Below are 12,859 nucleotides of genomic sequence, written 5' to 3'. Positions count from 1 at the left end.
TAGCAGGTGTAACATCTATCAGAGTGTCTAGAAATAAAAAGTAGAGCCTGCCAACTCCACCATGTTTACTCAGTGTGGATCTGTATTCTGTTTCCCCAGACCTGAATGGAGACTCCTCATGGATTCCCATGCTAGACTCATTCACTGATTCACTCAATAATTGTCTCCTGAGCTTAAGCCAGGGAGTCCTGAAGGTGCCGCATTGACAAGGAAGCAGCTCCTGGGTGAGAACCTCGGGTCTCACAGGGAGATTGAAACAAAACATTTAAAATTCCTTCACAACATAGCATTGCAAGGCCTGCGCTAAAGAGCGCCCTCTGCCTACGGTAGTCTAGAGCTGCAGCCTAAGGGCTGAGAAGCCATATGCCAAGTGGGCAAGTGGCAAAATATATCCTTAGCATAGGACCGAACCTGAAAAGGCACGGAGAACTGCCGATTTATTAAGCACCTTACACTCTGTTTTGAGTACTAAGGACAACACAGCAATTAAGACAAAGTCACAGCTCCCACAAAGCTTACATCCTCGTGGAACTCAAGAACATTCAATGCTGAGGAAAGGACAGTTTAGTGTAAATGGGGGGAAGTGGTGAAGATGAGAGGGAAATGCAAGTTAACTCCCATCTGAAGAGGCTGGAAGGACAAGTTTAGGAATGTGAACTTTAATCCGTAAGGTGGTTCCAGGGACTGTTGACCGATTAATCCTCTGGAGGGCAGGATTGTTGATGACTTCCTGTGGACAAAATTAAAACCACATGGTATAGGTAAAAGCACAACAGTGCTCATCTGGCGTTTGCTTGAGCAAAAAGTCCCTAAGCTGATGTTATATCCTCTGTTGGGTGGGTATTAAAATGCCACACTATTGCTTGAAGGAGAATTTAAAGAGGAGAAAAACTGAAGCGAGAGCAGGAGTGGCAGGAAATGGCTACAAAGTGGTAGCCTTGCACTCTGGCCTCAGACCTGAACCTCCTGCTGCCTGGCAGTGGCTTGGAGTGTGCACATGACTTTGCCAGAGCTAGCCAGACGGATTAAAGCAAATGCTGTGCCAAGATTTTCCACCGGGTACTTTAAATGTTCCTGGAGCAACACGAGGCTTCTTGCAAAGCCTGGAAATGTGTAATCTGGGAACTAGTTTTTCACCCCCACTTTAAAAACTGGGTTCCAACCTGTTGGCTCTTATCTGCCCTGTACCCCAGCCCCTCTCACTGCCTTAAAGTTTCTTGAAAGTGCCCCTCATACAAATTTCTACAAAAATAATTTTTTTATTGCAATCACTCTAATAGTTTAGCCTGTAGCAGAAAGTGCATTTTTAATGATATTTATGTGAATGATGTGCTACTCCTGACCACCACCCATGAAAACCACGCTTCTGGTTTTGGAATACTAAGGGGAACTGATGCCTTCACACTTCGATAACCAAAGGCCTAGATTGAAAGTGTAGTTTGCAGATATAATAAAAACTCTTATTTTAGGCAGACTGAACCTTATAAAGGATCTTAATTTATTCAGATTGAATCCATGACTTTGATCTGATATAGCTCTCAAACCAGTAGTTCTCAAATTTTGGGTGTGCAATAGAATATCGTGTGTTTTTTTTTTTTTTTTTTTTTTTTTTTTTGAGCGGTTTTTTTCTTGTAGTAGTTAGTCTTCCATATATAAAGTATTAGGTATTTTTTATACCTAGTAAAAATAACAAAATACATTCATTATATGAAGAAAAAATTCCCATTTCGGTTGGGCAGCCCAATCACATGATTTACCAGGAAGCCTCTCTAATATAAGTACTTAGTGATACACACCACTGCTGTGACAATAACTATTGACTTTCACTCTAGGGTTCATAGACCTCAAAGAGAGGTTATGTTTTACAACATTTTTATTTTTTCTTGAGAGGTTTTTGCTGTAGGATGCATGCACTTGCCAGAAAGAGAGAGATACAGAGAGACAGAAAGTGAGAAGTCACCCCCCAAGGGGCTTGGTCATACCACAATCCCTTCTCCTCCATTCTCCTCTCGGGATCTTGGGCATGCTCGCACACGCGCCCAGCGTGAGTTTAAGTCCTGGGTCCGGGACTCGAACCGTGGTCGACTACATGGGAGTCCAGCGACATAGCCATTATGCTAACTGCTGGTTTCATAATGTGTGATTTTTAAAAACACAGATTGCTGGGCTACAAGCCCAGAACTTCTGATTTAGTAGGTCTAGGTAGGGTAGGGCTCGAGAATTTGCCTTTTTTAAATGAAAGAGCCTAAGAGTGAGAAGTATTTCTGACAAGGTCTCATCATGATCCTGCCCCCAGCCTTCTAACCAGCCAATCCCAAAGACAAGCACCACTTCTCCCAGCGTGTTTAGGCTGGGTCAAGAACAGAACCCAGGTCTCCCATGCTGCCTCAGTCATCATTAAACTGCAACCTACCATTTGCACCACTGGGGCTGGGCATGACAATTTACATTTTTAATAAAAATGCTGATTCTGTTAGTCTCCCAGATAATCCTTGAGAACCACACATTGCCTATCCCAAATTTATCTGGCTTACTGAAACAGAATCTTCACAGAAGTGCTTAGATGCTGATTTTTTTTTTTTAATGCCCAGTTGATTCCATGCTTCAGGAATATCTAAGAAACATTGTTAACTCGCCCCAGATGAACTACAGGATCATTATTTTTTAACAATTTGTTTATTTATTTGTTGGAGAGACTTTTGCTATATGGCAGGTAAGCTTGTTAGAAAGACAGGGAGAGACAGAAAGCAAGAAATCACTCCCCTCCACCCCCAGGGAAGATGGGCACACCACAATCCCTTCTCCTCCATTCTCCTTTTGGGATTTTGCGTGTGCACATACACACACACACACACACACACACACACACACAAACATACACACACACACATGCCCGCATTCAACATGAGTTTTAAGTCTACAGGTCCAGGACTCAAACCGTGGTTCAACTTTGTGGGAATCCAGTGACATAACCATTATATGCCATCTGCTGGTCTCTCTAACAGTTTATTTTAATAATTACTTACAGCAGTGATTCTCAATGTTGGATGCACACTGGAATCACCTGGAGGCCTTTTAAAAAATTACTGATTCAATTAGCCAAGTGAAGTGCAGGCATCTATAGTTTTCAAAAGACCTTCAGATATTTCCCATGTACAATAAGGTTTTGGCTGCAAAGTTATTACATGACCTTTAGTCCTTATTTATTTATTTTTCTTAATTTCCAAAGCATGCATGTGCTTGCCAGAGAAAGAGAGAGGGAGAAAGCACCCTTTAATGGAGGCTCAGATATGCCATCATTTCTTTTCTTGTATTTCTCCATCCCATCAGTATTTTGGGAACACATGCACATGGGGTTGGTGCGATTTTCAAGCTTCCAGGACCAGCATTTGAACCATGATTCAAACCACAATTTGAACCATAGTTGGTTCACATAACTGCTGTGCTCTGGGGCTGGACCCGCATTTCCTGTCTTTACCAGACTAATTACTTCAGCACTTAGCCTGATCACAGAATCACGTCCTCAGGAAGTGTTTATCCTTCCCTTACATATCCACAACCAGGCTGGGTAAGGCTCTCCTTCTCCTCTGCAGAAGTAAGAGTTCCACCAAAACAGTTGACACAACCCTTAAAATCATCGTGAACTTACCAACTTCTCTTGTTAGAAGGAAAACTTTCTGAAGACAAACGTCAGGTCTGAAATTTCTCTAAATCCCAGTACCTAGAGAACAGATTTATCCGACCTTTGAAGGAATGAGCCTAGCTGTTTGATTTCTGTGATGCCTACCATGGTACAGCAGAAGGCCGGTCTGAGTTTGCCACTAACTGTCTCTGGACATTAGAAGTGTCTTTAACTTCACTCAGTTTCTATTTCCTTCTCTAAAATGGACACCTCATGGCAGTTGTGAGGTTTAGAAGAGATGATGAATGTAAAGCACTTTTATGATATAAAGCATGTAGTAAGGGACTTGGTAAGTCTGGTTGTTTTTATGTTACACAATTTGTAATGGTGAGCTCACCGTATGCTCTCCAAAATTATCATTGCCAGACTAGGTCATAGTTGATCCCTAACTAGCAATGCATTTTAGACAGTGCTCCCTAAAGTTTCTTAACAGATGGGCACCCTGTTTGCTTTTACCATTCTCAAATTTTTCGAGTTATGTTTCTCTAAGTGTGGTCCCTGCCTGGTTTGGCAACACCAGCATCTCCTGGGAGCTTGTTAGAAATGCAAGTTCAGGCTAGCAGGTGACATGGTAGTTAAAGCACTGGTTCCCACTGGCTGACTCTGTGGTTTGAGTCCTGGACCTGGGGGCCTGAGAAACATACTAGGCGTGTGTGTATGCATGCCCAAAATCACTAGAGAAGAATGGATGAGAATGGATTGCAGTGTGTCTATCCCTGTGAGGGGTGGTTTCTCACTTTCTCTGTCACTCTCTCCAGCAAGCACACATGCCTATGGCAAAAATCTAAAAATATAAATACAAAAATAAGTAAAGCAACAGGAAAAATGCAAGTACTGGGACACCACATGAGACCCACTGAAGTAAAAAATTCTGAGTAAGTCCCAGCCATCTATGTCTCATATGATCTGTATATACACTGAAGTCTGCAAAAAATTTGAAGAATCTCCGTTTGAAAAGCACTTTCAGCAACCTAAACATTGCTACATTTATCTGAACCACTGGGCCTTGACTAAGAAAGAAGGATAATACCTCTTCCCTATTAGATCTCCAAGGAGTGTATGTGATTTCAAAAAAGTACTCCAGAGATCCTGATATCCCCTCCAGAAGGCATGTTTTCTATGTTTTGCTTTGTTTTTCATGGTTATTTTTTCAAGTATGTTTATTTCTTACAGATACACATACAGGCACCCCTAGTAGGGTCTTCACATTGTCATCCACCCCTAGTCTCTACTGGGGGGCTCACAGACTCACAGAGCATGCTCAGGAAGGTCCTGGAACACGAACCCAGGACCTTTCCCATGTGGTTCCCCTTGTGTTACCAATGTACACTGAAAAGTGATTCAGATTTAGTCAACCTTAAATTGAAAGATTAAGTGCCAAGCCATCTGCTAAGTGCTTTATAGATTGAATTGAATTTATTGCTTGTGTCATAACTTTATTATTGACACTTTATTAAGAAACCAAAGATCAGAGGATATAAGTAATGTGCCTTATGATAACACAGTTAGTAAGAATGGAATTGGATTTTAATTCATGTGAAATCACTTGGAAATTTCCTTTTTTTTTTTTTTTTTGAGGGGTTTTCTTAATAGGACGCGTGCGCTCGCCAGACAGACAGAGAGAGACATAGAGACAGAAAGCGAGAAATCACTCCCCAGGGGGGATGGTCATGCCGCAATCCCTTCTCCTCCATTCTCCTCTCGGGATCTTGGGCATGCACGCACATGCGCCCAGCGTGAGAGTTAAGCCACCGGGTCCGAGACGCGAACCGCAGTCGACTACGTGGGAGTCCAGCGACATAGCCATTACGCTAACTGCTGGTTCCCGAAATTTCCTTTTTAACTGTATTTGTACTTTCTGTTTATTTTACGAGACCTCAGTTTACTGATCTTTGAAACAGATTTGAATATAAAATAATAATCTTACTATCAAGATTTTTACTATGAACTATAGCAATAATATTTCTCCAATTTTAAAACTGAAGCATGGGAGGGGAGGATCTCCAATTCCAGTAATGGTTGACTTTTTCCAGGTAACTGTGTAACTCTTAACATACACAAAGAGACTTCAAGAAGTCTGTAGAAAATGGAATTGAAGTATGAGATTATTTTGTCACAAAAAAATTTGGAATCCACATATAGTTTTTACATAATGCACATTTTATAGAAACATTTAAAAGACCCCTTGTATAAAATTTTTTTCAGAAGACAAAAAGTTGAATAAACTGGGGAGTTTGACCCTTTAACAAAAAGAGTACTGCATTTGTTGAGTTCCACCTATATCCATGTCACACAGGAGAAAACGAAATAGCAACTGAGTTCTCACCTGAAGGGCAGCTGTGATTTGCAGAATACTGTGCCCGGAACCCTAAGATGCCTATGTTCTAATCACTGGAAGTTGTGAATGTGTCACCTAACATGGCAGGAGAAACTTTGCAGATGTGATTAGGGGGTGGACCTGGAGAAGAGATTATCCTAGATTGTTCAGGTTGGTTAAATCTAACCACATGAGTTCTTAGCAGTTGGTGTAATGGCTATGTCACTGGACTCCCATGTGGTCAACTGCGGTTTGAGTCCTGGACCCGGTGGCATAAACTCACACTGGGCACATGTGCGTGCGTGTCCAAGATCCCGAGAAGAGAACGAAGGAGAAGGGATTGCAGCGTGGCCATCCCCCCTGGGGGGTGATTTTTTGCTTTCTGTCTCTCTGTCTCTAAGGCGAGTGCACGCACCCTATAACAAAAACCTCTCTCAGAAAAAAAAAAAAAGAAAGAAAGAAAGCAGAGAAGCTTTTCTCAGAAAAAAAAAAAAGAAAGAAAGAAAGCAGAGAAGCTTTTCCAGCTGTAGTCAGGGAGTAGAAGAAGCAGGAGATATCTGAAGCGTGAAGAGACTGGAACCATTGTGGCTGATGGTACAGAGTGAAGGCCACAAAGTGAGGAATTCAGTGGTTTCCAGAAGCTGAGACTAGCCCTCCATAAATAAACAGTAAGAAAAGAGGACCTTGAACTTGTGACTGCAAGGGACCAAATTTTACTAACCACCTGATGAACAAGGAAACAAATTATCGTGAGAGCTTCCAGAGGGAATGATTCCCTCCAATGCCTTCATTTTGGTCTTGTGAGTTGCTGAGAAAAGGAACAGCTAAACCATGCTGTAACTGAACTTCTGACCTATTGACTGTGAGATAATAAATTTGTGTTGTTTTAAGCCACTAAATTTGTGGTAATTTGTTTTGGCAGCATTAGAAAACTGATACTGAAGAAAATGTGTCAATATCTTTAAAGTCCTGAAAGAAAAACAAGTCCACATGTAGTTCTATAGCCAACAAAAACATCCTTCATAAATGAAAGTGAAATAAACACATTTTTAGACAAATGAAAGCTAAGAAGATTTGATGCCAGTAGAATTACACCACAAGAAATGCTAAAAGATTTCTTCAAGACAAAAGGAAATGATCTCAGATGGATTTTCAGATGCAGAGGAAAAAATGAAGAACACCAGAAATGGTAAATAAGTGATGAAATACGAAAGGTTCTTCTTCATCTTTTTAAAAGATTACTGATTTTTTAATATAAAATTTCAACCCTGCATTATGAGGTTTCAAAGTAGGTCCAGATATGTAAAAATATTATCACAAAGGCTGAAGAAGTTAATGAAATTAGATAGTTGCAAAACACTTCTATTTTTCTATTTATTGTGAGTAATATGATATTCTTTTTTTTTCTAGAGAGTTTTTTTTGTTTGTTTATTTTTTTGTTATAGGGCATGTGTGAGTTGCCAGAGAGACAGAGAGAGAGACAGAAAGACAGAAAACAAGAAATCATCCCCCCAGGGTAGATGGCCATGCAGAAAGCCCTTCTCCTCCATTCTCCTCTCCGGATCTTGAGCACACACGCACACGCGCCCATAGTGAGTTTAAGTTGCTAGGTCTAGGATTCGAACTGTGGTCGACTACATGGAAGTCTAGCAATGTAACCATTATGCCACCTGCTGGTCCCATGTGATATTAAATCAACTATAGGTTAAAAGCATATGTGTGTTTGCGTGCATTTCTGTGTATAGCACTCTCTAAAGCTGTACAAACAGAAAAACAAAATCCTTTAGAGAAATTAAAATGGAATACTAAATATATGTAACTATCCAAACAAAGAAAAGGAGAGGGGATGGAACTATAAAAAACAGATGGGACAAACAAAAGAAATAACAGGGTCCAGTAGGTAGCATAGTAGTTGGGATGCTGGACTCCCACAGAGTTGACTGCATTTCGAGTCTTGTACCTGAAGGCTTATTTCTCTCTTTCTTTCTTTCTCTCTCTCTCTCTCCCTCTCTCTCTCTGTCTCTTACTCACTCACTTTCTCTCTGGTGAGCTCAGGTGCTCTATAGAAAATTTTAAAGTAATAGTAAATAAAATTAATAAAAAGAAATAACACAATAGTAGACAGGAATACAATTATATCAATAATTACATTAAAGTTTAATTGACTAAATTAATATTGACAGAATGAATTAAAAAATAGCACTGAAGCATTATGCTACCTTTAAGAGACACATTAAATGTAAAGCCATAGATACTTTTTTTAAAATTTTTTTTTATTTTTATTATCATCATAATCTTCTTTATATTACATTGGATTACATATAACTTTACAGTGTATTACATTGTTTTTTCAAAAGGGAATGCCATGCATGTCAGTCAGTACAGAGACATTAATCTCCCCACTTCAACATTCCATATCTTTTCTGTTTTCCCCAATCATTATTTTTATTATTCTAATTATTTTTATAAAACAGTCAATTGCTATTTCTCGTTTTGCTTGTAAAAATACTTTGCCCATCATGAAATACTTCTCAGACCAATCCAGTTGAGAATACTATACATGTCATCATCAACAGTTAATAACCCCTATCTGTTTCTCACTAACGTCCTGTCTCTCTATTGTTCACTTGCTATCTTTCTCTATCCTCTTCTCTTCACTTACCCCATTCCACACTGTCCTATTCTCATTAAGTACCTTCACTGTGTTTATGTCCTCCGAATTTTTGCTCTCTATTATAGAGTGCGGATAGTCGGTATATATTGAGTGGATACATACAATATCTTTCTTTCATAGCCTGGCTTACTTCACTCAGCAATAGATCCTCCATATCTGACCACTTTCTATCAAATTCCAGGGTCTTGTTATTTTTTTTTGGCTGTGTAGTATTCCATAGAGTATATATACCACACTTTTCCAAGCCATAGATACTTTTTAAGTAAAAGGATGGAAAAAGATATGCCATGAAGGCAATAAGCATAAGAAAGCTGGTGTGACTTTATTAATGTCATACAAAGTAGACTTCAAAAAAAGAAGTATCACCAGAGATAAGTAAGGATATTTCATAATGATCAAATACACAGAAACAAAAGTATCATATATGTACATGAACCTAATAACAGAGCTTAACAATCTATGAGCAAAGGCTGACATACTAAAGAAGAAATAGACAAATCTACAAACAGGGTCAAAGATTTAAATACCTCTTAGTATTTGACAGAACTAGTTAAAAATACCAGGAAGAGTATATAAGATTTGATCAACACTATCAATTACCAGGACCTGATCACCATTTGTGGAGCATACAGCCCACAACTTCATAATACACATTCTTTACACATGTGGGTAGAGTATTTACCAAGTTAAACCATATACTGGGTCATAAAGTAAGTTTCAGAGGGGTCAGCAAATGAATAGCAGTTATGTCACTGGACTCCCATAGGGCTAACCATGGTTTGAGTCCCAGACCCAGTGGCATGAAACTCACACCAGGTCTGTGTGCATGTGTGCCCAAGATCCTGGAAAGAGACTGTAAAAGAAGGGATTGCAGGAGTGGTCATGCCCCCTGGGGATGCTTTCTCTTCCAGTGAGTGCACATGCCCTAAGGCAAAAACCTCTTAAAATAAATAAAATAAATATATAAATCTCAGAAAACGTTAGTAGATTTTGTTATTACATGGTATACTTTCTGGTGCCAGTGGAACTAACTTAGAAATCCATAAGATTTCTACAAAAATCTCCAAATACTTGAAAATTAAACATATATTAAATAATCTGTAAGAGAGACATCTCCAGGGAAAATATAAAATATTTAAAATTAAATGATAATGGAAATAAAACATTAGAGTATTTGAAGTACTTAGTGATTAGAGTGAAATTTTTAGAGTTAAGTGATCATATTTAAAAACAAGATAGTTTTAAAATCAGTCAACTATATTTTCACCTGAAGATTCTAGAAGAGGAATAAACTAAACCCAGGATAAGTAGGTAGAAGAAAATAAAAACAAACAAAATCAATAATACAGAAAAAAAATAGATAACATTAACAAAACCAAAACCTAGTTTTTATAAAACATTAATGGCTTTAGTAAATTCCTGGCAGGACCAAATGAGGGAATAAAGAGAAAGAGAAAACCTAAATTATCAATATCAGGACTAAAAAGAAGCTATTGCAGATGCTAAAGACAGTACAAGGATAAAAGAGAATATTATCAACAATGTAATTTCAGTAAATCTGTTACCAAACTCAAATCAGGAAACTCAAATCAGTTTCACTCGCCCAAGTGCTATAAAACCAAACCGTAGGCACATGGTATGATGAAAGAAAGTACAGCTTTATAGCAAAACGCAAAGCAAGGAAAGCGGACAGCTCATGCTGAAAAGACCCTGTCTCCAGGAGGTGTTCCCCACATGCATCTTTAAGGGCCAAATTAGGGCAGCCCCCAAGCACTTAATCAGTTCAATGATTGGTTCAAGAGGATATGATCATCTCTTGGGCAATTCTGACTGGTGAGTCCTTAGATAATCAAATTTCTCTTCAGGTTTCTGTAGCCATTCAGCCTGGGGTCTTTGAGCTCACAGCCAGCAGTCTATCCTACAAAACATCTTACATGAAAACGAAAACCTCATCTTTCCTTTAAGTGAGAATTTTAGAGGTCAAATGTCCCTTATTCAGGGTCAGTGTTGTTTCGTTATCATAACTAAATCTGAAGTCATGCCATTACAATATAAATGAACCTTATATTCCAAGAACCTTAGAAAACACACTTTTCCTTTCATTCAGCCCTTATTTTCAGTTTGGAAAATCCCTACCTTTCTTTAACAGAAGGGGAAACTGAGGACCCATCCCTCTTAGGAAGTCCCTGCTTGGTTTCAAATTCAGGAGTTTAGATGAAATCATATATATTTTTTTCACTTTCCAGAAGGTACATGCATTCACCAAGTAGAGACAGAGCGATGAGGAGAAAGCACTCCCCAACAGAGCATGGCCACACCATAATTCCTCCACCCCTATTTCTCTTCCCTGGCAGCACTTCGGGCATTACATGCACATGTGCCTGGTGTGTTCTTCAAGCCACTGGGGCCAGGATTCAAACCATATGGCCATGTGGGATCTAACTGTCTTAACCACCAGGCCATGGAGTCAGCCTGAAATAAAAAATTAATACAACTTTCAAATATGTCACAGGAAAAATAGAATAAATGAAAAATCTCACTAGCTTTATTTCTATTTCTTCTAACAAAACAACACTCATTTATTTTCACTGGTGGATGCTATCAAGCATTTAAGAAAGAAATAGAAATAATCATACACGGATCCTTTCAGAAAATGGAGGAAAGAGAACTTTCCCATTTCTTTTAAAACCAGCATACTCAGATGCCAAAATCTGAGGTAAAATATGTTAAAAGAAAGGGAAATTACCGATGACTATAACTCATAAACTTGACACAAAATCTCTAACAATATGCTGGCAAACTAAATCTAGTAATATAAAAAAAAGATTGACATAATTTTAGTAGGCAGATTTATCCTGGGTAAAGACTGACTTGACACTTGAAAATTAGTCATTGTAATACAGCACAATAACAACTCAATAGAGTCATGTGGCATATGTACTCTATGGAATACTACTCAGGCATAAAAAGTAACAAGACCCTGGCATTTGATAGAAAGTGGTCAGATATGGAGGATCTATTGCTGAGTGAAGTAAGCCAGGCTATGAAAGAAAGAAATATTATATAGCCATTTAATATATACCGACTATCCGCACTCTATGGTAGAGAGCGAAATATTGGAGGACATAAAAACAGTGAAAGTACTTAATGAGAATAAGACAATGTGGAATGTGGGGGAAGGTGTGAAGAGAAGAGGATAGAGAAAGATAGCAAGAGAACAAATAGAGAGGCATGACATTAGTGGGACACAGATGTGGCTTTTTACCTGTTGATGATGATGTGTATAGTATTATCAACTGGTTTGGTGTGAGAAGTATTTCATGATGGGTAAAGTATTTTTACAAGAAAAATGAGAAATAATGATTGTTTAAAAAATAATTGGAATAATAATAATGATCAGAAAAAACAATGAAAATATATTGAATAATGAAGTGGGGAGTTTAATGTCTCTGTATTGACTGACATGCATGGCATTCCCTTTTGAAAAAGCAATGTAATACACTGTAAAATTATATGCAATTCAATGTTATATAAAAAAGATTATGATGATAATAAAAAAAAAGCATTTGCCAAAATACATCATAATAAAAACTTTCAGCAAATTAGGAGTCAAGAGGTGGTATAGCAATGCAACTGGACCTGCCTGGGGAAGGCCCTGAGTTTTGTGTCCTGGGACCTCCCTGGGCATGCTGGGATATTGATACATCCCCATGATTCAGTCTGGCTGAGACTAAGAGTGGCAATGTGAGAACCCTTTGGGCAGTCTGTCCTACCCTCTACTCCTGAAAATAAGAAAAAAATACACTTAGGTCAAAACAGCAACAACAACAACAAAAACCTTTTAGCATATTAGAAAGGGAAAGTAACTTAATCTGACAAAGAGTATCTACCAGAAATCTAAATTAGCATCATAGTTAGTGGTAAAATAGTAAGTACCTCCCCCTTAGATCAAGAACAAATTAGGCAGAAGAAGCCACAGGCCTTCAGAACAAGGTTCCACATGGCTGCGAACTAGATTTTTAAGGGAATGAAGATTTTCTACTAATAATTCAGCCTCCAACAAACGAGCTAGCGGTAGGGAGCCCTCCTCTGCACCCCGAGCCTTCTCTCTCTGTCTCTCAGTTCCTGTCTCTCCCTGCTTCTGTCTTCCCCCTTTTTTTTTCTTTGGTTATATTTCCTTGTTACC

This window comes from Tupaia chinensis, unplaced genomic scaffold (genome assembly GCF_000334495.1).
Source record: "Tupaia chinensis unplaced genomic scaffold, TupChi_1.0 Scaffold143720_1, whole genome shotgun sequence".
Lineage (NCBI taxonomy): Eukaryota > Metazoa > Chordata > Mammalia > Scandentia > Tupaiidae > Tupaia > Tupaia belangeri.
The sequence above is the reverse complement of the archived record's forward strand: the minus strand, read 5'-3'. Positions refer to the sequence as shown.